Source organism: Mauremys reevesii, linkage group 3 (genome assembly GCF_016161935.1).
Source record: "Mauremys reevesii isolate NIE-2019 linkage group 3, ASM1616193v1, whole genome shotgun sequence".
Lineage (NCBI taxonomy): Eukaryota > Metazoa > Chordata > Testudines > Geoemydidae > Mauremys > Mauremys reevesii.
This window is the reverse complement of record NC_052625.1, coordinates 112,207,915-112,235,466: the sequence shown is the minus strand read 5'-3', so window position 1 is coordinate 112,235,466 and position 27,552 is coordinate 112,207,915. Positions and strand designations below refer to the sequence as shown.

Here is a 27,552-nt window from a genome sequence, read left to right as displayed (position 1 = left end):
GTTACTGCATACTCAACAGGGATATGGGATACCCAGGTTCAAATCCCAGTGCTGGAGTACATCTCAAGTGAGCACAAAACCCACCAGGCTATAGCATATTCTATGACAGAGCTCTTTAAATCTCTCCAGTTGAAACTGTCCACTTTTGTAAAAAATACTTGAATAGCCATTGGGCCAAAGAGAGTGAGTGAGAGAATGATTCTATACAATTCGTGAAATGTTTCAGTCAACCCAAAGCTGCATTTTTTGGTGAAAAAAGTTTCAGCTGAAAAATTTCACCCAGATCTACTGAACAGAGCAGTTACTTGTATTCATATACCAGGCTCCAGATTTTACAACTCAACGAATTAGATTTTCAAGGAAAAACAAATAGTCTATAGTCAGACTATTCAAAGGTTTCTGTTTTCCCAAAACTACTTAAGGTTTGTTTGTTTTTTTTCCATTTTCCAGATCAGTGCAGTCTTTTACCACAAGATGAGGCTCCAACTTTAAAGATAATGGCACCAACGTTATCCATGCCTTAAAACGCAACACATTCACAACACAGTCTTATTGTGGCATATTATTTTGGAAAATTATGATGTGCATTAAAAATGGTTACCCACCTTCTCATAACTGTTGTTTGAGATGTGTTGCATACACCCATTACACTGTAGGTGTGTGAGCGTCCCATGCTGGTGCTGGAGCATTTTCCCTAGCAATACCCACAGGGGCAGCCCCACCAACCATCAAGATCCTCCTGCTCCAAAGCGAGGTTATAAAGGGTGAAGCAGCTTCATTTCCTTCATATCAGAAGCCACGGTAGACTCTGATGTATCGGAAAAAGGAAGGTGGATAGCGTAATGGATGTATGCCACACATCTTGAAGAAAAACAGTTACGAGAGAGTAACTGTTTTTTCTTCTTTGAATGCTTGCTTACATCTGTTACCCTGTAGGTGGACTCCAAACTACATCAGGAGAGGAACTATAGGACTGTTTTTCCTACATTTCCATCTTTCCTTGATGAGGTGGAGAGCATACGTCTGGCGATATTTGAATGGAAGACAACATCAAGGCCTTGCAGATGTCCATAATTGGAACATGTGCCACAAATGCTGCTGAGGCTGAATGTCCTCTGATTGAACGTGCCAAAAGTTTGTCAGGAGGTGTTATTGTGTTACCCCTCTGACATCATAACACATTGTGATGCAGCTGGTGACCCATTTCAAGAGTCTATGCATTGGGATTGGTTGATCTCTCATACGTTCTGCATAAGAAAGAAAAAGCTGGGAAGAAACTTGAAAGGGCTTTTTTCTATGCAGCGTGACTAAAAAAACGTTGTGTGTGGAACCATCATTCGTCTTTTTGAGTATGTAGCTTTGGGAAGAAAACCAGAAGGTATGTAGACTGATTCACATGGAAATCGGTACTACTTTTGAAAGAAACTTAGGATGTGATCTAAGCTGACCCTGGACCTTGTAGAAATCTGTGTATGGCAGATCAATGACAAATGCATTCAGTTTCTCCCATTCCCTTAGCACAGGCGATGGCCACTAAAAGCTACCTTCACTGTCAGGTGCAAGAGCGAACCCAATACTAAAGGCTCAATAGGAGAGTCCATCACAGTGGACAACACTAAATTCAGATCCCAAGCAGCTGAGTCCCCGATAGGCAGAAGCTACCTATCAAGACCTTTCAGGTATCTTGTTACTACGTATAGATCTCTAAATATACTCACAGATAAAGAAGACAGCTGAAGGTTCGGACACTGGAAGTTCAGGCTTGGACCATGTGGAAGTGAGAAGGAACTCGAGAGGCAGGCAGTCTGCCCTCGTCTTTATCTCCTCAGTCAGAGGCCCCAAGTAAGCCAGGTCGTAAGTGTGGACAAGCAGACACTGCTTTCAAAATTCTCTGGCTCCAGGCACATGCATACCCACAATGGAATACACATAAGGACCAGCATTCAAAAAAGGAGGATCATTCTGCTATGATCTTGCTTGAACTCGAGGATGACCCTGGGAAATCGGGATACTGGTGGGGATACATACAGCAAACCCCTGCCTCACAGAGACAGGAAAGTATCTGCTGTTGATCTGGGGTTGTGACCCATCCCGGAACAGAATTGGGGACACAAGTCACATATAGATCCTCCAACAGAAAACCCCCTATGCACAACACCTAAGCTAGAATATTTATACTGAGAGACCATTTGTGATCTAATCAGTTAACTCATGCAATTAAATCAAAAAAATTAATTGCGATTAATTGAAGTTTTAATCTCACTGTTAAACAATACCAATGTGAGATTTCTAAAGATAGCTACAGCACTTAAACCCAAGATTTAAGAATCTGAAGTACCTTCCAAAATCTGAAAGGGACGAGGTGTGGAGCATGCTTTCAGAAGTCTTAAAAGAGCAACACTCCGTTGCGGAAACTACAGAACCTGAACCACAAAAAGGAAAACCAACCTGTTGCTGGTGGCAACTGACTCAGATGATGAAAATGAACATGCGTTGGGCCGCACTGCTTTGGATTGTTATCAAGCAGAACCTGTCATTAGGATAGACTTGTCCTCTGGAATGGTGGTTGAAGCATGAAGGGACATATGAATATTTAGTGCATCTAGCATGTAAATATCTTGCCACAGTACCAGGTTAATGCCTGTTCTCGCTTTCAGGTGACATTGTGAACAAGAAGCAGGTAGCATTATCTCCTGCAAATGTAAACAAACTTGTTTGTCTGAGTGATTGGTTGAACAAAAAGTAGGACTGTGTGAACTTGTAGGTTCTAAAGTTTTACATTGTTTTGTTTTTTTAATAGTTATTTATTTGTACATAATTCCACATTTCTACGTTCAATTTCTTTACCATGAGAGTTGCACCACAGTACTTGTGTTAGGTGAATTGAAAAATACTATTTCTTTTGTTTTTTTACAGTGCAAATATTTGTAATAAAAATACATAGTGAACACTCTAAAGTTTTGTATTGTGTTGTAACTGAAATCAATATTTTTGAAAATGTAGAAAACATCCAAAATAATTAAATACATGGCATTCTATTATTGTTTAACAGTGCGATTAATCGCCATTACTTTTTTTAAGTCGCTTGGCAGCCCTAGTCTAAATTCAAGAATCTGCTAGGCCATTCTGAACCCTTGGAAAGTGTGACACCCTGAAGGGGACAACTTTGAATGCAGAAATTCTACAACTTGACTGCCTCCTGACAGAGACTGTCTGAACTGGCACCCGCTTGCTTGCTCACATACTCACTGACATAATACAGCAGCGTTTATCTGAACAATCTTGTCCTGAATGTGAGGCAGGAACTGCTGACATGCACAGAATATGGTGCACAACTCAAGAAGGTTTCTGTGTAACCTGGCCTCATGGGCAGTTCATAAACTTTGAGTCTGTAAGGTCACCCAGATGCACTCTCCACCTCCTAGCTAAAGCATCCATTACCAAAGTCACAGAAGGGAGATGGGAACTCACAGGCACACACTGTCTTGTCTCATTCACCATGTCAGAGATGACAACACCCTATCCAGGATGCTTATCAACTTGTCTAGATGGTGACTCAGAGGTCAAAAGACTGACTTGAGCCACGCCTTCAGCTTGCTGAGGGGTCACTTAAGTCACATGGCTGCATGTACATGTGAGTCTGAGGGAATTTCTCACAGTGGTTGGAGGCTGGATATTGAGGGACACCGAAGTCCTGTATAATCTGAAATCTAGAAAAAGGTAGAACTAGCCTGGAAGAGGTTGAACCCAGGACTGTCCGGATGAATTCTATCCTTTTTAGAGGTGACAATGTCCACTTTTTTTTTAAATTTCAGGCCCAGGACATTGAACGGACACACAGTTTGATGGACAGTAAGCTGTACTTGGTGTCTGGCAAGACCCTGAATCAGTGATCCAGGTAAGGATACACATGGATGTCTCTCTTGTGAACATAGATGGTCACTACTGCCATGTACTTAAAGACCCTTAGTGCTGATGAAAGGCCAAAGGGCAGGACAGTGAATTGATAACCACTATCTCCTACGAAGAACCTAAGAAACTTCCTGTGGCCAGGATGGATCACCACATGAAAGTAGGTGTCTTTTAAGTTGATGGCAGCGTACCAGTCTTCCAGATCTAGGCAAGAGATAATCGTGAGGGACAGGCAGGTAATGCACAGTATGTGCCAGTTCCACCATGCTTAGCACCCACTTGTCTAAGATGATGTAGGAAATCAGATAATTTGTCCCAGAAAGGCATAGAAAGGCCAGTGAGATCTAGGTTGACTGCCATGCTGTCCTTGAAACAAGAATCAAATTGGCTGCTTCAAGGCCTGGGGATACCAAGATTAAGAGATCGAGGAAGTAGAAGGCATCGGTCACCTCTTCTGCAACCTTTACCTTCTTTTAGATTGGTCAGTCTGATGGAAGGGATCATTACCAGCCTAGACAGCAATATTATATTTTGTCCTCTTTGTCTCTGGACTAAGACTGAGATCCAGGATGGTAGGGTACCAAGAGGGGTCCTCATTGACAAAGAGCTAAGATCGGCATGTGATGCAGAAGTGAGGAAAGCACTTCTTTGTACTGATTTGAAACCATGACAAATGGAGCAGCTATCTCTAACACAAGCATTTGACACAGCGTGAATGTGCATAGGTTCTCTGCAGCTGGAACTAAGTTTGACAGATAAGGGTCCCCCAGTGCCATGCAGGGCCCAAAGGCCCAGCTGAACAGAAAAAAGGCCAAATAGTAAAATTTGAAATAAAATAAAAACTAAAACAAAATATGGATTTTTAAGCATCAAGTCATGAATAAAAGTATCACTAGGTAATCCAAGTAGATAAGTTTTTGTTCACAGGGAACACAAATGCTAAGACCACCGATGGAGAGGTGGTTTCAGCTTTTACACTCTTGCTCTGGAGCACTAGGAGTTTGGCAGTGGGCTGGGCCACCCATTCAGATACCGCTAGGGAAACCTCTCTGACATCAGTAAACAAAATGCATGTGTCTATTACACGGTAAGTGTGTATGCAAGCACTCAGAGAAAACATTTTTATGAAAATGCTCTTACTTTGAACAAGCATGTCTATTCTTGTAATATCCTCAGCTAAGTAGCTGTAATGCAGACTCAAGTACTAGGCTCTAGCTCATACATTAAGTTATTATAAATAAAGACCTTTAAAGATAAAGTTAACATATTCTTAACTATACTTTACAGTGTTCCTTTCTGCTGTTTCCCTAGGCTGATGGGTGGTATTTTTCAAATTAATTTTAAACTTTGTCAAATTCAGTTCAGAGATAATATTTGTTGTAGATTCAGCATTTTTTCAAAAGTTAGACCTTCCTAAGGCAGAGGAAAAAAAGCACATTTTTACTTTATCTTGGCAAACTGTAAGTAAGTAACTATTAAACACTTACATCAAGTCCAATACATTTCAGTTGTTCATACATGCATAAAATATGGTCATTCAGGCATCCTTTAAATGCCTTGTCATAAAAAATTAATTAGAAGAGTGCCTCAGTGTATGAAAAAAGTCCAACAATCTTCATTTACTTCAAATTAACAGCTATTATATAGCCAACAATTTATATCATATTGAAATTATCCTATCCTCTATTAGAGTATAGACAAATTACACTTAAAACAAATAAAACCTCGCAAAATAATTTACATCTGCAATAAGGCATTGCCTTCTCCTACCCTAGAGACTGCAGTACTACAAGGAGCAAGGTTTCTATTCTCAGAGCAAGAATGACATTTGCATCATCTTAAAAGAGAACATGCATTTCCACTTGAGCTCACACAATTCAATTACCAGGCAGGGTGTTGGTCAAAATAAGATTGTTCCTTTAAAGCACTAGGAAACGGTTTCAATTCTGGTTCATAGACATTACCTCATGCATTTTAAGATTCCTCCCCCACTCGTTCATATCCCCAAAACTACTAAAATCCAATGGCTCTACATTCACATCTCCTAAGTATTACAAATACTTGACCACACAAATCAATGGTTTCATTCCTTTAACTTTTTTTTTTTAAATTTCATTACACATGTAAGCACATGGGCTCAATTATCTCTGTTTAAAAGACTTGGAAATTGCTACTAAAATCTTTCCCCACTACCATTTTGAAGAATTTCTCTTTTTTTTTTTTTTTGGTTCATTTTACATTGTATTATTCCTATAAATGAACTTAAATTGCTTTCAGAGAAACTGTGACCATCTTAAAGTGTACAATATCTGAAGTTTGTTTCAACTCCTATTTCTCCAGAAGTTGAACTATTAGGAGACAGCTCTTCCCCCCCATCCCCACATTACTGTGACGAGTTAAGAACATATGGATATTGTCATTAACAGCGATAGTAGTTTTAAGGTTAAAACATTACTCCACAGCGCTAATGTTTTCTCTGCATACACCCCATCTCCTGTGCTAATAGTCTTTGAACTTTAGTGTCCTTTTTTGGTAAAGTAGATCATACTTGAATATTTAAGGCATTTACCCATGCCCTAATCATCTCTAGCCTCAAATACTGCAACCACTTTCTCAATCTTCTTGATACCCACATGGTTTCACTCCAGTCTGTCCGAAATGCTACTGCTTAAGTCTTCCTGTCCTGCACAAACCACATCACCCGCTCTGAACTCCTCCTTTGTTTCACTGCTACCCTGGACAACAATTTCAAACTTCTTGTTCTCACTTTCAGAACCTTACACCCTTCTCTTATCTATATCTTCTTACCTTATCTCTCAGTGCTTTCACACCCAACCCTCCCCTTCACTCCCTCTATTCTGCTAAAAAATTGGGCCTTGGGGTGCCTTCATTCCACTTTGTCCAATTGCATCCCATTCCTCTGCATGGATTAGTCTTCCAAACCCTCTTTACTAAGACAACTCCTGTCTGTCAAATCGCTCCTAAACTAAATTTACCATGTCACCTACAAGCACAGCGTTAATTCATTAGATTACAAGTTTGACAGACACATCAAGATGCACAGCCAAAACTAAATCTTCCTAATGGAGACCTGGTCCTTCCTTCCCTGACAACCTTATTTGCCAGGCAAATTTAGGTTGTAAAACCCTTTTGGTAGAGACTTGCCTTATCTATTCCTGAAAGCACATTGTAAAAGCCACAACTCTCTTGTCAAACTGGTGGTCTTTGCTCAGAAGAATCCCCAGGCAAAATTGCAAGAGATAGATTTGGGGAAACAAAAGTTTCACCATTCTGACTAGAAGAACTGCCTCGTACCAGGGCTCATAATTATTGGAACACTATTTCCACACAAAGATACCCATAAAGTAAAGATAAAGTTACCCTACAGTAACTTGTTTTTTTGAGCTGTGTCATTCATATATGTGCTCCAGGTGTACAAGATCAAAATCTTTTTGAACAGCAGTGTCTGTTTGGATCACTTCTGTGCCCTGCATGCCTCAGGTCCTCCATAGCCAAGGCTATAAAAGGGCTGGATGGATGAACTGCTCTCCAGATCCCTTGCCAAAATGGAATCCATATGACCAGGACTCTGTAGTAATGGGGACAAAGGGTGGACCACAGAAAACACATGGACAACATATGGCATATGTAAGTAACTGTTCTTTCTTCTAATATTCCACTTTGGCGACTCATAAGCAGTAATTAATGAGCCAGAGGTGGGTGCTCAGAGTCTACCGAAATAATGATAGCAGGCAGCTCTACCAAAGTGGGCATCAGATCTGGAGCCTAATACTAAGGAGTAGAGCTGAATGAAGGTGTCACTGAACTGCAGGTAACTGCTTTACAGCTCTTTGAAAATCTGTATAGAAGTTGTTTGTGATCTACTGGAATGGGCCTTCGCAAGTCCAGGTGCGTCCAAGAGGGCTACTATAGAGCATGTTCAGATGCTGCCAGGATCCATTTAGACATTTTTGGGTTGAGATTGGTTAATCCTTCATCCTTTTAGCAAATGCTAGAGACAGTCTAGGAGAATTTCCAAATGGTTTTGTTCTATCCAAATAGTAGGAAAGAGCTCTGACAACATCCGAAGCGTGATGTTTGGCATTTCCTCACGAAGAATGAGTGTTGGGAAGGAAAACCAGTAGGGGATCATCTGGTTAGGATGCAACTCAAAGACTGCTTCAGGTAAGAACTTGAGGTGAGGTTTCATCATCACCTTGCCCTTGTGGAATACTGTGTAGGGAGGTCATGCCACCAAGGCTGGATCTCCCCTACTGAGTTTATAGCTACCAAAAGAAAGCATTCTTCATAGATAGATGGTATAAAGATCAGATTGTTAAGGGTTCAAAAGGAGGAACAATCACTTCTGTTAAAACTGTGTTGAGTACTCCTGGCTGGTGGGAAGACAAGAATAATCCCTTTGAGAAATCAAGCCTGTTGAGTGAGAGAAGGCAATGTATCCCTCCACGGGAGGAAGCTAAGCAGAGACAGCTGCCAGATATACTCTTCTGGAGCTGATGGATAGACGAACAAATCAGGATTAGCAAATAATCTAGGATGACTACTGGAGCCTCCAAAAGGGAGTAAGTGAACCCCTTCCCATTTGCTGCATAAATTTTTCTAGTGGAGTCTTTTCTACTGCAAGTGAAGATGCTTTTTAGCAGTCCAGAACAAGATTTGTCTGTGGTTGTTAGCCATCCATCATGTAATACAAGGTGTGAGTCAATTCAGAGACCTTGGCACCATGCAAGTCAGCAGAGATATCCAGAAGGAAATAATGCCATGGATTGACGAGACAGCAGCTGCATTCACTAGCTTGTATGAGATTTGGTCATTGCAAATCTATATCTAAATGACAAAACTATGAATCCTCAACTCAAATGTTATTTTTACCTTAACATATAGGTATGAAATCTGAAAATCCACCAAAGGTATAGACAGACATCTAAATGCCTTAGGCCATGTCTACATTCCACTTATGTCAGCCAAATTTGTGGCACTCAGGAGTGTGAGTATTCCACCCGAGCGACAAATTACCCCAGCGTAAGTGGTGGCATGCACAGTGCTATGTCGACAGACAGCTTCTCCAACCAACATAGCTACTGCTGCTTGTTAGGGGTGGTTTAATTATGCTGACAGGAGAACTCTTGAGATCTTGCAGTGATACAGCTGTGCCATTGTAAACTCTAGTGCAGGGGTTCTCAACACATTTTTTGGTGGCCTCAGAGTGCGGCCACCAACTCTTGCTGGTGACCACTGTTACAATTTTAACTAAAATTCCTAATTAAGTTTAGGAAAAACAAATATGTACATGTCCAAATCATTGAGATTTATTTATGTTGGGATATTTTGAAGACTCAATAATAAAAATAATGTACATGTGTCTCTATTCTTTACTGAGCCTAAACAGAACACACACACAAATAAGGTACTTTGCACGTTCTTGTCTTTTTTGTTGTTTATTCTGCTTTTTTGGTTGGTTTTTTTGTTGTTGTTTGTTTTTTTAAAAGACTTGCTAGCTAGTAAAGTCTGCTACTGTGAAAAGTGATATTAACAAACATACAAATATCACTTTTCACAGCAGCAGATTTACTCAGCCCTGACAAGCCCAGGGACAAATTAAGCCCTCGATGGAGAGGTGGGTAGGGAGGTAGTGGGGGCCAGAGGTGATGGGGAGAATGGATGGGGGGGCTGGAGGAGACAGTGGTGGCCAGGGGAGAATGGATGAGGGTGAGGCCAGGGCTTACTAGCAGCCTGCTACTCCAGCATTTCTCCCCCTAGAGGGCGGTAGGACCCAACCCCTGCTGGTGGCCTTTGGGGAGGGGCCACTGCTTTGCCCTCCTCCACCATCACCGCCCAGGAGGCTGTGGCCGCAAGAAAAGCCCCTGGTGGTCACATGCAGCCACAGTGTCCACATTTGAGAAATGCTGCTCTAGTGTAGACCGAGCCTTAACCTTAGACTACCACGGTAAGTCGACTTACGCTACGCAAATCCAGCTACCTGAATAACGTAGCTGGAGTCGACGTACCTTAGGTCGAGTTACCACAGGGTCTACACCTCGGGGGGCGGGGGGGGATCGACGGCAGAAACTCTGCCGTTGACTTACCTTACTCTACTCTTCTCGTCGGGGTAGAGTACGGGGGTTGACTGGAGAGCGAACTGCTGTCGGTTTGGCGGGTCTTCACTAGACCTGCTAAATCGACTGCCAGTGGATCGATCTCAGAGCGCCGATCCTGGCTGTAGTGTAGACGAGCTCTTAGAATGCAAATATCTCAAGGAAATACCTTGTATTAAACATAATGGATTTACAACAAATGCCAAGATCTGTCAGAGTTCAGTAAGTCCTATCTTCAGAGTTATCCAGAAAAAAAAAGATGAAAACATCTGGGTCATATGTTGAGAACGAAGTTATAACATCTGCCTGGTAGACATGCCATTGGGCAACTCAAGGAAAATATAAAGGGGGCCAACTCAAATAATCCCTCTTTCAAAGTTTACTTAGAGATGGAAAACGTATGAGACATAACAGAGGAAATGCAAAAAGTGGTGGCACAGGGTAGACAGGGATGGAGTCCTGTTCATACACACTAAGCAACATTTGATGGAGGAAAGATTCAAATTAAGAACTATGAAATGACGGCCATTACACCACAATTCATCTGTTACACTTGCAAAAAGCTTGCTACTTGTTTGTGACAGGTTTTGGTTTGATAACATACTGTCATCTGATAAAAGAAAAAAAAACTTGATTTTCTACGGGCAGGTCTATGCTTAAAAACACTGCAATGGTACAGCTGCACTGCTGCAGCACTTCAGTAAAGATACTACACTGATGGGAGAGCTTCTCCCATCAGCACAGTTAATCCACTTAGGTGAGAGGTGGTAGTTATGTGCCGTCTACCCTGGGGGTTAGGTTGGTGTATCTGCATCACTAAGGCTCCAGTGATCAGTTTCTCTGTCTGCTTTCAGAGACTGGTGCTATCTAATTGCTCTATACCTCAAAAGCACTCACTTGTGAAGATCAACAGGGCTCAATCTTTTCACCTATCCTTTTTATCTGGATGAAGGAAGGAGGGTGGGAGGGGAGAGAGGAATGAAAATAATATGAGCTACATCAGTCCGCTGTAAATTACGAACTCAAATGTTTGAGCGTCATATAGTATAAGCATATGACCTAAAACGTAGGATTAAGGCAATCAGCAATAGGACGGGGGCAGAAGTAAAACCTCTCCAGCACATAAAGGATCTACAACCTATCCTGAAGGACGATCCATCACACTCTCAGATCTTGGGAGACAGGCCAGTCCTTGCTTACAGACAGCCCCAAACCTGAAGCAAATTCTCACCAGCAACCACAGACCACACAACAAAAACACTAACCCAGGAACTTATCCTTGAAACAAAGCCCTTTGCCAACTCTGTCCACATATCTATTCAGAGGACACCATCATAGGACCTAATCACATCAGTCACACTATCAGAGGCTCGTTCACCTGCACATCTACCAATGTCATATATGCCATCATGTGTCAGCAATGTCCCTCTGCCATGTACATTGGCCAAACCGGACAGTCTCTACGTAAAAAGAATAAATGGACACAAATCAGACATCAAGAATTATAACATTCAAAAACCAGTCGTAGAACACTTCAATCTCCCTGGCCACTCGATTACAGACCTAAAAGTCGCAATATTACAACAACAACAACAAAAACTTCAAAAACAGACTCCAACAAGAGACTGCTGAATTGGAATTAATTTGCAAAATGGACACCATTAAATTAGGCTTAAATAAAGACTGGGAGTGGATGGGTCATTACACAATGTAAAACTAATTCTCCCCTCCCCACCCCCCCAACTGTTCCTCACAACTTCTTGTCAACTGCTGCAAATGGACCATTTTGATTACCACTACAAAAAGTTTCTCTCCCCCCTGCTGGTAATAGCTCACCTTAACTGATCACACTCGTTAGAGTGTGTATGGTAACACCCATTGTTTCATGTTCTGTGTGTGTGTATTTATATATATCTATATCTATCTATATCTATAGCTACATATCTTCCTACTGTGTTTTCCACTGCATGCATCCGATGAAGTGGGCTGTAGCCCACGAAAGCTTATGCTCAAATTTGTTCGTCTCTAAGGTGCCACAAGTACTCCTGTTCTTTTTGAGAATTAAGACTGTTTAACAGTCAATTCAGAGCCTTCCGAACTTTTGGGTTTCTTCACTTTGGGGTGGCTTAATAGTTAGTTTTGTAAGCAGAAGTATGGTTGTAAAGACATGTTTATAACTGCATGACAAAGTTGTGCCTGAGAAATGGAGAGATTATACCTTTAGGACAAATCCACCTGTGACACTTTGGGAATTCACCCAAATTAGTAAGGGGCTGTGTCACTTCCTGCGCTGTAACCCTGGGTGCTTCTGTGCTTGCAGGTTTAGCTCAAAGCCCTGACACCAAAAGCCTGCTCACAGCACAATGACCTCACCCTGGCTTCCATCAGACTGCTACTCCTTGCAAGGTGACACCAGCAGCCGCTGGAGTCCCAAGTATCCCCAAAACCATCTCCTCTGCAGTGCTTAGCACCTCTCACTGCAGCACTCACAATCTTATCAATTTTGCTGCTCCTTTAAAGAAACAGAACACAACACCAGTCTTTTAGTTTGGCTGAAATTTCTCACCAGAGTACTTCCAGCATGGCTGGCCAGTTCTTAGCCAGATTCCAACACAGAGCTCAAAGTGCTTGGTTTTTTTGTCTCTTCAGGTGAAGGATGCCAAAATGTGTCTCTCTGTTTATATCCCTGTTTTCAAAGTCAGGAAGCCCTCCTGGGGGGCTCAGTTTGCTGTGTTCACCAGGAATCTGACACCATGTTAATTTTTGCAGTCTCCACCCTCTGTCAGGATAGTTACTTAACTATCTCCCCCACTTGTTAATGTGATGGCTTTGCTTACCTTTTACATAAATGTACTCCCATTGTCTCCATTGCTCAATTTACACTGGAGACATTCAAGCAGGCAGAACCACATTCCTTTGTCTAGGGCAGGGTGCTTTAAGCCCTACTTGCCAAACACATTTTAATATTGCCAGCACATATTTATACATTTTTCATACATCACCAATACTTCTACAACATAATAATATTAATGGCCAGTGTGTTACCAGTTCTCCAATGATACTTTACATGACACCTTTTATACACAGATTATGACAACAGTTGAGTTGGGATACACTCAGTTGGTCAGACCAGCTGAGACTCACTGCAAGATACCAGGGAGTCTCTTGCCCTCTGGCACTGGGGTGCTCTTAGGGATACACCATGTACAGATCTATTTTGACAGCCTACATGTTAACAACGGGTCGTTACTGCGTCATTAAGATGTTTTAAATAAGCCAATATCTCTAAGCATCTATGCTAAATTATAGTAAACCTATATCTTCATAAAAGCTACTAGCCAAAAATCATGTTAGAAATGTTTGTCTTTCCCAATATAATCCACTAACAAAAAATAAATAGGCCCCTGATGTTAGAAGTAATTGACAAGATATGATCTTAAAATATGTTTTTAGGCTCATCGTGTATCAAAATATAACTACTTGTTGATTTTTTCCCCTACTTCCCCAGCTTTTAGCACCCAGCGGTCTAGAGTCAACTTTCAAAGCAAAACAGCAATAACCTCAGCAGGAAATGTCTCAATTATAAAAGCACAGTTAGTATATTGTTCATGAAAAACTGCAGCTTTGACTTTTTGGTGGAGACGAGATAGCAATAGTGTATGTTCCACACTTACACTCTTCAATAGTAAGAAAATTTCTGATAGCTTCTGCATTTCTTTAGGAATTATAATGGCAAAGTTTCAACTGATAGAGTTTCAGCACTTTAAAAAGCATATTTTCTGTTACACCAAAGAACAGTCAAATCTACTATTGCAAATTATGTCCACTAGCTTAGGACTGGGTACATTGTAGTGCCTCATTTCATTATTCTGTTACTGCTTGTTCAGAAGTATTGAAATGACCTCATCCCTAATATTAGCAGTGCTTCCAGCAAGTTAACCCTTAGATGAAAGACTCCTCATCCTCAGTAGCACCAAATAACTTCCCGAATTGCTTCCTACAAATAACGAAGAAAGGAATAAAATACTTCAGAAGTCTAGGGGTATGGCTACACTTGAGAGTTGCAGCCCTGGTGGAGGCTTTCCAGCGCTGCAATTAGTAACTGTCCACACCTGCAGGGCACATCCAGCGCTGCAACTCCCTGGCTGCAGCGCTGGCTGTACACCTGGGTCTGCTTGGGGTATAACGATTGCAGCGCTGGTGCTGCAGCGCTGCTCGTAAAGTGTGGCCACACACCAGCGCTGTTATTGGCCTCCAGGGTATTAGGAGATATCCCAGAATGCTTTTAACTAAATTACTCTTTGTTTTGTTATGATGCCTCTCTTTGTTTTGTTGTGAACTCGGGGCTCCGGGAGCTGCTTATCTAAAAAACAAACAGCTCCTGTTTGCTGTGATCAATCTGTAACTGACTGAACAATCAATTGAGATAACCCACTACCTTGCTGTGAATGAGGCAGGCAGGGGGATGAGTGTTTGCTTGAGGAGAGAAACAGCGGGGGCGGGGCGGAGAAAGGGAGTCTGTTGGAGCAGCTGCTTATCTGGTCTGCAGGCTGTTTGCAGTTAAGAGTAAGGGGTCGGGGAAATTTTCAGATTTTGCAAGGCAGGGAGCTGATTCACAGTGTCGGCTCCAAAAATCCACTCTCTCTCTCTCTCCCCCGCTCCCTGTCACACTCCGCCCCATCCCCCTCTTTTGAAAAGCACGTTGCTGCCACTTGAACGCTGGGATAGCTGCCCATAATGCATCACTCCCAACAGCGCTGTAAATGCTGCAAATGTGGCCACACTGCAGCGCTGGTAGCTGTGAGTGTGGCCACACACCAGCGCTTTCCCTACAGAGCCGTACGAAGACAGCTGTAACTCCCAGCGCTGCACACCTGCAAGTGTAGCCAGACCCTAGGGAAACTCAGATAAACCTGATATTTTAAGGTATCTGCGGTTCTAGCATTCCTCCTCCAGATAGATGAGGCTGCAACAGCGGATCTAGAAAACAAAAGAATCAATACTATCTTGATGCAAAATAGCTGCCTGAAAAGTCAGCCAAAAGAAGTAGCCATACAAGACGCCACACCAACTGTAGTGTTGAAAGAACCCCACAGTTGCTCCTTTAACTATTTCATCCAACCTTGCCACTAACTAACTATAGCACAGCACAACTCATGGGCTAGTACCCCACTGTGCAAAACAGAAAGATAGATTATAACGGACAGGATCTAAGTATAAAACAAGAGACGACAGCTTGATACAGACAGACCAACATGGGAGTACAAGGAAACAACATTCTGACCAATATTGTCTCATTAAGCAGCAATCCCAGCACACCAGCGTCTGAACAATTGTCAAGGTTTTTGTAGGTATCATGGCAAAGGAGAGAATTTTAGGGAGGAATCTGAAGGAGAACAATGATCTGGCTTTGCAGAGGTTTATGGGGAGTACTTCTTAAGCATGAGGGGCAGCATGGGAGGAAGCCCAAAACTGCGTGTTTGAAAATTTAACAAGTAAAAGTATGGAGGCAGGGGTCACGGGTCAATTGGAGGTGGAAGTTGACTGAGAGATGGTAGGGTAAAGATAGATCATGAAGGGCATTGAAAGCGAAGACAAGTAGCTTATGACTGATGTGACAGAGACCAGAAGCCAGTAGAAAGATGCAAAGAGGGGGTGGTCAAAGCAATGGGCTAGGAAAATGATCTTTGCAGCAGCATTCTGAAGAGGCACGTGTGGAGCAAGATTACGGCAACTCTTGACAAAGGCAATCTAGACGTGAGATGAGAGCCTAGATGACTGTTTAAACTGTGTGGATGGACAGTGAAGGTTGTATCTTAGAGATGTTATGCAGAAAGAATCTGCAAAACTTAGATGTAGCCTAGATCAAAGGACTTAAAGAGGTCTGACTCAGATGACCACCAGGTTATGGGGTTGAGTGAGAGGAAGGTGGGGGTGTCCAAAGTGAGCAAGAAAGGAAGCAGCAGAGAGGGCTAGGGGGTTGGATCCAGGTGACATACTGTGGTTATTGAATCTGAGCCCCCATCTCCCATACACTGTGAGTTCGAGCCCTATACTTGACAGTTTGCAGGGAATTTCCTAAGCAATAGGAATGAGTATAATCAAAAGGAAAGCAAGTTGCTGGCTCACTTGATCAAGGAAATTTTGATGCAGAGCCCTCATAATGTGAGCTGCTCGTAACATTTTCAGATAACTTTTTTGGTGGAGACACAGGAATACGAGCAGTTGGAACAATAAGGGGAAATCGGGAGGCTGCTGGAGCTATGCAAGGGAAGTGAAGGTTAGAAAGGTGCAGAATCTGCCCCTTTTGACCTGAGCTCTGGCACAGTGATTGCAGGACCAGCACACTCCTAGATGAGTGCTCTTATTAGTGTAAAGGATCATCCAAACACTGTTTTTGAAAACCCAGTTCAGTAAAATAGATTTTTTATGAAAAACTGGGTTTCCAAAAAAGTAGTTTTTCTATGATTCCTCAACATATCGGGGATCATCATCCTCAAAAGTGACCTTTGCTCTCTGGGTACTGAGAGGTGCTGACCATAAACAGGGAAAGTTGGGTACCTTTTCTTCCAGTGACATAGCTGAAGGAAAGTACAGCAACAAATCCCCCCCACAATGCATCTAGCAGGCTGAGAGGTGGACTCAGGAGCTCCCTTTACATCCACTGCTCCCCAATCAGGGGAGGGAATACTGAACTCTCTAGCTTCCCCTTACTCATTGCAGCACTGGGGAAGGGCTCCGGGCTCACCTCCCAAACTTCCCCACCTCCATACCCTCATTTCCATCCCCACTTCAGAACATGTCCCCCCACAGCGCTGAGACCTAGGGTTGCCAACCTTCTAATCGCACAAACCCAAACTCCCTTGTCCCATCCCTTCCCTGAGGCCCCATCCCACTCACTCCCTCCCCACTTGCTCTCCCCCACCTTCACTCACTTTCACCAGGCTGGGGAAGGGGGTTAGGGTGTGGGAGGGAGTGTGGGATCAGGGCTGAGGTAAAGGGGTTCAGAGTGTGGGGGGGCTCCAGACTGGGGCAAGAGGTTGGGGTGAAGGAGGGGGTGCAGGCTCTGGGAGGGAGTTTGGATGCAGGAGGGGTTCAGGCCTGGAGTAGGGGTGCGTCAGGGAGCGAGGGCTCCGTCCGGGCGGCACTTACCTTGGGCGGCTCCCGGAAGCGACTGGCATGTCCAGCTTAGCAGCGGCCAGGAAGCTCTGCAAGCTGCCCTTGCCTGCAGACAACCACTGCCCCCGCCCCCCTCCGCAACTCCCAATGGCTGTGGTTCCTGGCCATGGGAGCTGCAGAGCTGGCGCTTGGGGCAGGGGCAGAGACCCCCTGGCTGCCCCTGTGCCTAGGAGCCGGACATGCCAGCAGCTTCTGGGAGCCACAGGGAGCCTGCTTTAGTGCCGCTGCACTGCTGACCAGACTTTTAGTGGCCTATTAAAGTCTCCCGGATTGCTTTCAATAGCCATTGGGAGATCGATGCTGATTCCAGTAGACTCCCGGCCAATCTGGGAGCATTGGTAACCCTACTGAGACCAGGGCTGGGTGCTGGGAATGAGCATATTCAGAGCATGGCACAGGCACACAGTGCTAAAGCCAGAGTGAAGAATTGAGAAGGGGTATACTGTGTGTGGCCCATTTGCACTGAAGCCATGAGAGTGGGAATGAAAACACCCACTGAGATGAATGGAGCAGTCAGGGGTGGCTCCAGGCCCCAGCACGCCAAGCGCGTGCTTGGGGCGGCATGCCGCAGGGGGTGCTCTGCCGGGCGGGCGGCAGGCAGCTCCGATGGACCTCCCTTAGGCGTGCCTGCGGAGGGTCCACTGGTCCCGCAGCTTCAGTGGAGCATTCGCAGGCACGTCTGTGGGAGGTCCACCGGAGCCGCGGGACCGGCGACCGGCAGAGCGCCCCCCCGCAGCGTGCCTCTGTGCTTGGGGCGGTGAAATGGCTAGAGCCGCCCCTGGGAGCAGTTCACATCTTTCAGAACTACGTTTTCAGATCCATGGGTCTGGTCATTCAGCTGAGAACATATTGTGATGAATGCCCCACTTCAAACCTCTCTGGGCCTCCTATACTGCAGACTGATGTGGTGTAGAGCCCCTTCCCCACTAGGAGGCACAGATTTGAGGTAGGGACTCTGCAACTCCACACTCCTGCCTCCAGTGAGTACATGCATTTCTCACAGCTGCCCAACTTTCCCACCTCCAGCCTGAGAAGGGCAGGGAGAAGGTGGCAGCTGGTTTACATCTGAGGGACTAGATCGGAAGAATAGGTGTGTTGGAAAGAATATAAAAGAAGCTGGAGCAGTGGGAGGGGGAAGAGAGTCTTAGCAGTAGTGGGGAACAGGGGGTGCTGGAGCACTGAGGTGGAATGTGGTGGGGTGTTGGGGCAATGCAGGAAAGAGTGGGTTAGAAAGGAGGGAGTCAGTTGTGCAATGGGGTATGTTGGGGGGGGGCTTCAGCTCTGCACCCAAAAAACATCCATGCTCCCCCTCCTATCTGTTCCCACTAATGCCATGATAGTCCCTGCATCCTCTCCCCAGCTCCTCAATATGCAGGCCCCAGACAGACACTTGCCTCCTCATGAGTAGGACCACCAATGAGGGAGATTGGGGCTCTGCTGCAGACAAAATGATGAGAGATGATGAAAAGATAACAAAGGGACTAACATGCAGTCAGTTCATTCTCAGGGGCAATCATTGCCAAAGAGCCAGAGGAAGTGTAGATGGGGAGCTAGGATGTAGTACATGGGGATTCTGAGGATTTATTTATTAAAAACCAAGTAAATTAACTGTTCAGATTATACGTATTATAACAAAAGTGTGTCAGGTGGAGTATGTCAGGCCTGACAAGAGCTGCTGACAAAGAAGGTTATAGTCCTGTTCTACTCGGCCCTGGTAAGGCCTCAGCTGGAGTACTGTATCCAATTTTGAGCACTGAATTTTAGGAAAGATGTGGACAGAGAGAGAGAGAGCGCGCGCAACAAAAATGATGCAAGATTTAGAAAACCTGAGTTATGAGGAAAGGTTAAAAACACTGGACACGTTTAGTCTTGAGAAAAGACTGAGGAGGGCATCTGATAACAGTCTTCAAAAATGGTAAGGGCTGTTCTAAAGAAGACAATGACTAATTGTTCTTCAGGTCCAATAAGTAGGTCAAGAAGTAATGAGCTTAATCTGCATCAAGGGAGATTTAGGTTAGATATTAGGAAAAACTTCCTAACTATAAGTGTAGTTAAGCTCTGGAACATGCTTCCAAAGGAGGTTGTGGAATCCCCATCATTCATGGCAGGTACTTAGGAACTGGCTAGACAAAACACCTACTCTAGGATCACTTGGCCCTGCGTAAGCATGGGGGGCTAGACTTAGCTTCGAAGTCCCTTTCAGCCCTACATTTCTGTGATTCTATAATATGATCGCACACAATGGAATTTGTGTCTTTAACAGCCTACCAAATTAAACACAAAACATTAAGGTTATAAAGTCAAGCACTAACAAACAAGTTGAAAAAGTTTGGTTTAAGTGATTTGCCTAGCATCATTTAGGAGCTCTATTGTAGAGGCAGGGATATAATCTGATTTTCCAGGGCAGCAGTCAACTGCTTTAACCATAAGACGGCCCTATTTCCCCTGCGTCGTTCACTATGGACCTTCCAACTTCTGCAACAGTATGAAGCAGGGGTCACAAAGATTATGGACTTCTACATTACTCAATGCCAATTCATCCCGAGAGTAACTCCATCCAGCACACTATGATTATGTAATCAAAGAGTGTATCCTAATGCATTTGCATTAAGGTTGCGCACACAGCCTTAATTCTTACATTTCCTAACATCTGAATGCTTGATTTGCAATCTTAAAATTGTTCTTTCACTATAGCTTATGTATAATATTATTTGCATTGTGGAATCTTGTCTCAGCACCATACTTAAGGTACAAACCAGTATTATATAGCACATACTCTGATTACATGTGAGAATTTACAAGTAAATCCATTAATTCATTTGAGATTAAAGTGAATTTAAGTAGTTTTACATGTTTCAGTCTTCATCCCAAATTATCTTAATATCTGAAGACAGACTTCAACAATGTTAATATAGTTAAAATTAATTGAAGCCTTGTACATATATTTTTCAAGAAATAAGGTTGTAATTAAGCTTAGTTATTAACAAATGTTTTTAGTTATGATTATATAGGCTACAATCAGGTGAAGGTAATCCTCAAATGCAGGCCACTGAGACAACTAACTCAACTAATCACTACTCTTCCTCGAGTTAATTTGCATGCAACAATTCTATTGGTTATATTTAAGGCTACGATTTAGTCTGGGTATTTTTAGTAAGATTTTAGTAAGACTCATGGACATGCCACAGGCAGTAAACAAAAATTCACGGCCAATACCTGTCCATGACAAACTATAAGTACTCCTGACTAAATCTTGGGGGGGGGGGGGGAGGGAGAGGGGGAGAGAAGAAGAGGATTGCTGGAGTGAAGTGCCTTTAAATATTAATTTCTAGAATGGATTTAAGTTGCTACTGTCCATTTCAAGGTAACTGCACTTGTATTTCCTTCTCAGTGGTCCCTCAAGAGCACCCATTTAGAGGTTTCTGGCTCCCAGTTGTTACCTCTTCTGGACAGAGGCCCACATCTCATTCCCTTCTGATCAAGGGGTTTTAAAACTGCACCAGTCCCTGCCTTACACTGCAATATCCCCCAGCAAACTAGACTGTCTAACTGGCCAGCACTTTCACTTTGCTTTCTCTCAAAAGGCTATGCCCAGTGTATTGCCTGCAGCTACAAGTTACTGCACAGCTCCTTCAAAGCAACCACATTTATTCTTGTAGTAAAAGCATTACAGAGAAAACATATTAAAAAGAAGCTACACGCATGCTAGAAAGCTTACCAGAGGTTACCCCAACCTTGGGCTCTGATCCATGTTTACAAGTTCACCCATGCCACATCCAGAACCAGAACTATAGGCAGATCAGCCATTTTCTTTATACAGCTTGGGCCTCTGATCTTGGCCTTCTGTAACAGGTAAATCAGCAGACAGTGACCCTCTACTCACAGCATAGCTTCAAAAAGCTGGGTTTTTGCATAACAGGAGTTGGGGAATTTGCATTAACCTCTCTCTAGGCATTTCCCAGGAAATCTGCTTCATATTTATTGTCAAAAGTTCATACTTCTTTGGCACATTTTCAGTATAGTCTTCTGAACTCTCAAGTCTCACATCTATCACATCTCCCCCTAGAGAGATTACATACAATCAGAGCCCACAATAATACATAAACTTAATAAAATAAGGCCTTCCAAGGATACTGCAAGAAATTACCATATCTGTCACAACTACTACTAAATTTTTTAAATCATTAAAAATATCACACAGTAGCACTCTAGATATTTTTAGTATAACTTTTTAATAATTTTGAAAAATAAGTAAGTTCCACACAAAAGAAAAATCTACACTAAAATCAAGTTAAAGTTGAGCATACATATAAGCAACTTAAAGGGAAAAAACACAGCAAGAATGTTGTAATTAGCTTAAAACCAACCACTGAAAAAAAAAAAAAATCAGGAAATTTTGAATTAAAGGTTAAGGTTAAACAGAAATCATGTTAGGGTATGGAAGTGCACAAGTTAAGATTACCTTAACTCTGCTATGCAATGACACAATGAAGGAGAAGGTTTTTTTTTTTTTTTTTTTTTTTAAGTGTTAAAATCTAATCTCTCATTAAAAATTAGTTTTATCTAGTTTGGGACCACAAACTTCAAAATGCCTTAACTAAGGGCTCACAATAATTACGCTTGAATAAAGACTGGGATTGGATGAGTCATTACACAAACTAAACTATTTTCCCATGCTATTCCCCTCCTTCACACACACACACACACACACACACACACACCTTCTTGTCAACTGTTTGAAATGGGCCATCTTGATAATCACTACAAAAGTTTTTTCTCCTGCCAATAATAGCCCACACATATAGAGAACATGAAAAAATGGGAGTTGCCATACCAACTCTAATGAGACGAATATATATCTTCCTACTGTATTTTCCACTGCATTCATCTGATGAAGTGGGCTTATGCACAATTAAATGTGTTAGTCTCTAAGGTGCCACAAGTACTCCTCGTTCTTTTTGCCAATACAGGCTTCCACTCTGAAAATTTGTTGCTTCTGTAGACCAACCGTATTGCACACACCAGGGGCTGCATCCCTGCATAGCTCCATTCCCCCACTACCCTCCCATCCCCCTCTATTCAGAGACTCCCTTCAACTCCCTTCCATCAGGAGGGCTGCATGCCCCCAGTCTCCCCATTGCCAGAAGTGCTGTGTATACCCAGTCTCTGTTCTCCTAACATATCAGGGTCCCCCATTCCTCTCCCTTTCATGGCTCAGTGTGCACCCCCATTCCAACTTCCCCCAATGCGAGGGGCTCTGTGTGGCCATCTTCCCTACCGCCATAGGTTCTATGTCCTCTGTCCCCCCATTCACCTATACCAGGGTCTCCGACTGTCCCGTGCCAGGGGTTCTGTGTGTCCATCCCTCACATTACCACATACCTAGAGTCGCTCCCCCATCTTCCCCTAACCACAGCTTCTGTGTTAGCCATTCTCCCTACCCCCTATGCCAGTGGTTCTTTGTGTAGGAACTTCCTACCTCTTCCTCCACACTAGCATCTCCCAACCTTCCTACAGACTAGGGGTTCTGTATGTCCCATTCTCCTACCCAGGGTACCCCTCCCCCCACACACCAGGGACTATGTGTCTGCTCCCAATCCCCTCTTCCTCACCTTCCATTCAATGGCAGGGCTTATTACCCCCTTTTCCCCAATACATGGATCCCACAATTCCACTCACCCACTCATGTCAGTGGCTATGATGAGCGAATGGGGGCATACACAACACCACCATAATTCTTCTGAACCGGAGATAAGTCATTCAGGGTGTTAACATGTTAAACTATTAGAAGGCTTAGCAGAGCTGAAATAGAAGTATTGTCATTGCTATGCTGAAAGGAGTTAAGAGTTGCGATCAACCAGCTTGATCTATAGACATTTGCAGAGGTACTTGAAGCTGTGGCTGTGCTAATCAGATGCCAGGGACATCATGTGTTCCCAATTTCCTCCTCCTCAGCTTTCTGATTCCCGCTCCCCTCCCCCAAAATCAATAGGGTTTTGTCCACTGATGCTCAGAACATTCCCTGAAGTTTTAGAATTGATCAGATGAGACATTCAAAAGTTACTGTGTTACATACAGATAGAGAAATGCCCTTGAGTTGACTGTAAAGCTTGACCAATCATAACTGCATTATTTTTGCATGGCACTTACTACAAATCATCCCTGAGTCCTTCAACATTCTGTTGAGGCAGAATGGAAACTCAAACAGATCTTTTTAAATTTAATTGCTTTTATATTTAATTTGTGTTTTTTTTAAAAAAAACAAGTTTGATCTGAAATAAAACAGCCTCTCTATATATTAAATTCAGTTCTATGTACAATTCTCAGTATAGCATCAATGTTTACATAAACACCACACAACTGCAAAATAAAAGACCATTTACAATTTTTCTCCTGAACGGAATTCTTTCCCAAGTTTATAAAAATATGAATTCATATTTTCAATTAACTAGTTTTTGCATTTAAAACTAACTGGTTACCTAGAAATAGCATTGATTTTGTGAGTTAATACAACTGTTACCAACTCATATAGCAAAACATGTCCTTTTAAAACCACTGTCACATGCTGTCCCATTTCATCATTTTTAGCAATTTGATATGCACATGAAGGAGAAACTAGAGGTTAATTTACAGAAGTGACTACCATATATTATACATTATAATTATAAAATCCATTTGTGGATTGGGAAAAGCATGGAAACAACATACAAGAATGTATATAGACTCATTCATACGAACTACACTAGCTGGCTGCAGCTTTATTCTTGTATGTTGTTTCCATGCTTTTCCCAACCCACATCCCCAGGCTTTTCTCATGCTAGAGCAAACAGATTCCACCAACCATTCACTGATGAGCACTGGATCAAGCTGGGAAAGTAAAAAGCTTTTATGACTATAAAAGGGTTATAGATCAACAGTAATGCACCAGTATTTAATTTATTTATTTTTAACTAACTCTGAAAGGAATGGCTCTAACAAACCTTCATCGACTAATATACAATGCCACTGCTGACTTAGCCACAATTCCAACAACAAAATGATACATGATAACTGAGCCCAAATTTCAAGTTTTCATTGTGATTATGCAGCTCTTTATCAACTAAATAATGCTGTCAGAAAACAGGATACCAGCCAGTCACACAGGTTGCTGCAGCACTCACTTCTAAGAAATTTATCATTTCCTATTAGCAAGCAGAGAGTTGCTGTCATCTCAGCAATCAAACTCCTATTTCATCTTAATCTTCTGGTTATGGTGGTGATAATTAGCTAACAGCAGTGGGGAGGGAGAAATTATCTGTATCATTAAAACAAATAAAGCTTTAATTTAATGAATTTTATGATTTCTGATCATTTTTGTTCTCTCCCTTGCTCCAGGCAAAGTAACACAAACCCAGATTATTTTATTTCAATGGGGTGGAAATGAAAGAGTAATTCTAATCCAAACCAAGAAGAGAGCATAAAAAGAGTAATGTATTAATAAAGCCATAGCTTGAATCTAAAGAGGGTTGTTGTTTGTTTTAAAGTATAAGTGAGTGTGATTTAAAAAACTCACTGTCAAAAAAATCAGGTTATTATGGCTTTTACTACAGTAATTAATATCACAAACTATTGCTCATCTATTTCTCTACCAGTAAGGAATATTTACTTATACAAATAGTAGCTTAATGAAAAAAATATATTACAATAGAGATGCTAACAGTGTACAGTAAGAACTGCAAAGAATGACAGTTTCCAAGAACTCAACATGAAAATCTGCTCCAGGCTGAAACTTGGCTTAGAGTCTGAACCAGAAGGAAGTTGTTTTTGTGTGTCTTTTTGAGTAACTGTGTTTAAAATCCATTTGGCTCGATCTGAACGGTTATTTTGTTGCATTTAACGCCCCCCCCCCAATAAAATAGTAATTTTAAAACATCTATACGTTTTCTAGATACCATATAGTACTTTGTAAAGGAGAATTCAAAACATAATTTAGTAAAATATGAAATATTAAAGGACTCAAAGGACTAGTACCTGGAAGTATTAAAACCCTTTGAAGATAGCTGCTTCTTAAATGTCAGTTACCTTGTGAAGTAGCTTTCTAAAGGCTTATACTACCATCCTTGTGGTAATGAAGTATATATAATATTCTACATACTGTACAGGTGCAAAAATAAGTTGACATTATAGACTGACATGGGTTTATAGTAGTCAGTGTTGTCTGCTCATGTCCCACATTTTTATATTTTTTGTAAAAGGTATGGCTAAAGTAATTGACACTCTTATTTAAATATCTATGTTGATCTGACATTTTTCCGTTTTCATTAATTTCTGCCTCTATCCCTCAAGGTAGCTCTTAATTCATTATAATTGCAATTATATAAAATTGCCGTGGCAATTATAGTTGATATTTTTAAATCAAAATAGTTGAAATTTGTAATCAAAAATTAATTTGATGCTGCTCAAGTTTTAAACAGTTCTAATGTAATTGTGTTGGGATTTTTATATCTGTAATATCTTCATCCTAACTGTAAATGCATGTCCCAGCCTAACTGCAAAAAACAAGACATTTTAATTAACACATTACAGAGCTAATCCATTTATGTACTCAAAATCTAGATTTCATGCAAACATGTCATTCTGCATTACCTTAAATCTAAATGACATTTATTTACATACCATACATCTTCAGATTTCAATGTACACTGCCTAGACGAAAATAAGATTCTGCTTAAGCACTGCTCCATTTATGTATTTTTTTCATGGTTCTAACCAATATTTTGGAGAAATCACCAAGAAGCACTGCTGTGGGTCTTCATGATATGATTATGTAAACTCTTATTACAGTGTGTTTTTGTAAAGCTATTTAATTTCTTTTTGTACAAAAAGAAATTAATCACACTCTGTGCAGCAAATTCATCCTAGGTATATTCTCACATATCATGTTCCATGGAAATCCATAAGCATTTCCTCTAAAAAAATATTTTAAAAGAGCTGTGTGTGACAAAACCCCTGCCATTTTAGAAATTCTGTTTTGGTAATTGCTCATTTTACTCTCACCCTCTAATACTCTCCTGTATCAAACATATGCGCATGGGGTGCAACAGAGAGCAACCCCCCGTATAACAGCTTTGTCTTTTTCCTCTGAAATCAGAGGGGATTTGTGGAGGACAGGAGACGCAGACCATATCTTACTCTTCCAATCATGTTAGAAGTACAATATATGAGACTGACAATATGGAAGGCCTCAGGGAACACACACAGAGAAATGAAACCAAAAACTAAGTGAAGGGTGAAATCCATGCAACTCCACCAAGATTGGCCCTATACTGTCAGTTCCTTGGAGGTGACAGCTCCCCTGGCATATGTCCTGAATTAGAAGAGAATAAGTAAAGTCTTCCCCAGATGTTGGGTGAGCAACTACTCTTAAAAAATACAGTTAGCAGCAAACCCTGAATTAAACTGAATATGGCTTTTCATTTTGCAAAAAGAGAAAGCACAACAGAATATAAAAGGTTCCTATTAGTATTTCTTTTACAAACATTGTTGGGGTCGCTGCTTGTGCGGAAGTATACACAGGCATGGAAATCAAAACACATTGTGGAATGCACGCATATAGAGGGTATGCCTCCAAGCCAGAGTCTGGGGACAGCAGCAGTCAGAGGAAGTAGTTGTTGCTCTTTAGAAAGGATGCCTGCATTCCATTTCCCTGCAGGCAGGAGAGAGCTAGTACTTATTTTTCCAGTATGAAGAGAAAAGGGGGCAAGAAGGAAGACTCGACAGTGTTAGACAAAGGGTAAGAGTTTGTAAGTAAGGTAGCCACGGAAAAAAAAAAAAGTCTTTTTAGAAGGTAGAAGTGGTTAAAGAAACCGAAATTACAAAATGAGATTGTTTGTAGAAAGTATCCAGCACTAGGAGACTAGTGAACACAGGGAGACCCATACATATGGACATAAAAATACCAAGAAAAATAGTGGTGATACATTGGTGTGGACAGAAACACTGAATAAATGAAGGTGTCCAACTTTTACAATATCAATTACTTTTTTAATGTGAAATTACACTTTATCATAGTAAGAGTATCTTTATCCACAGCTCATTCTCTCTATGCAGAATTATGAAACAAACATAGAAAGTACATTTGCTCACTATGTGTTCTCTTCACTTAAGTATTTAAATACAACCAAGCACCAGGATTTCCAGCAAATACAGATAGATTCAGTGAACCTATTGCTACAGAAAGCAAAGTTTGGGTCCTAATTAAAAAAGTTTAATTAGAATATAACTTTGAATTTAAGAAAAAAGCTTAGTAGCTATTTTTAAAAGGAGTAGGCTTTGTATAGCTTTATCTTCACATTGATTGCTTCTG

General features: G+C 41.9%; 1 protein-coding gene and 1 long non-coding RNA gene across 21 annotated transcripts in view; one reads left to right on the top strand and one right to left on the bottom strand.

Annotated features, from left to right (window-relative positions):
• EPB41L2 (erythrocyte membrane protein band 4.1 like 2) overlaps positions 1–27,552 on the bottom strand; it is a 270,772-nt gene that overhangs the window by 104,214 nt on the left and 139,006 nt on the right. The window lies entirely within an intron of this gene.
• Positions 1,240–8,098, top strand: LOC120400881. Its single transcript, XR_005596127.1, has 3 exons — positions 1,240–1,378; positions 3,816–3,898; positions 7,975–8,098. It is a non-coding gene; the product is annotated as an uncharacterized LOC120400881 (long non-coding RNA).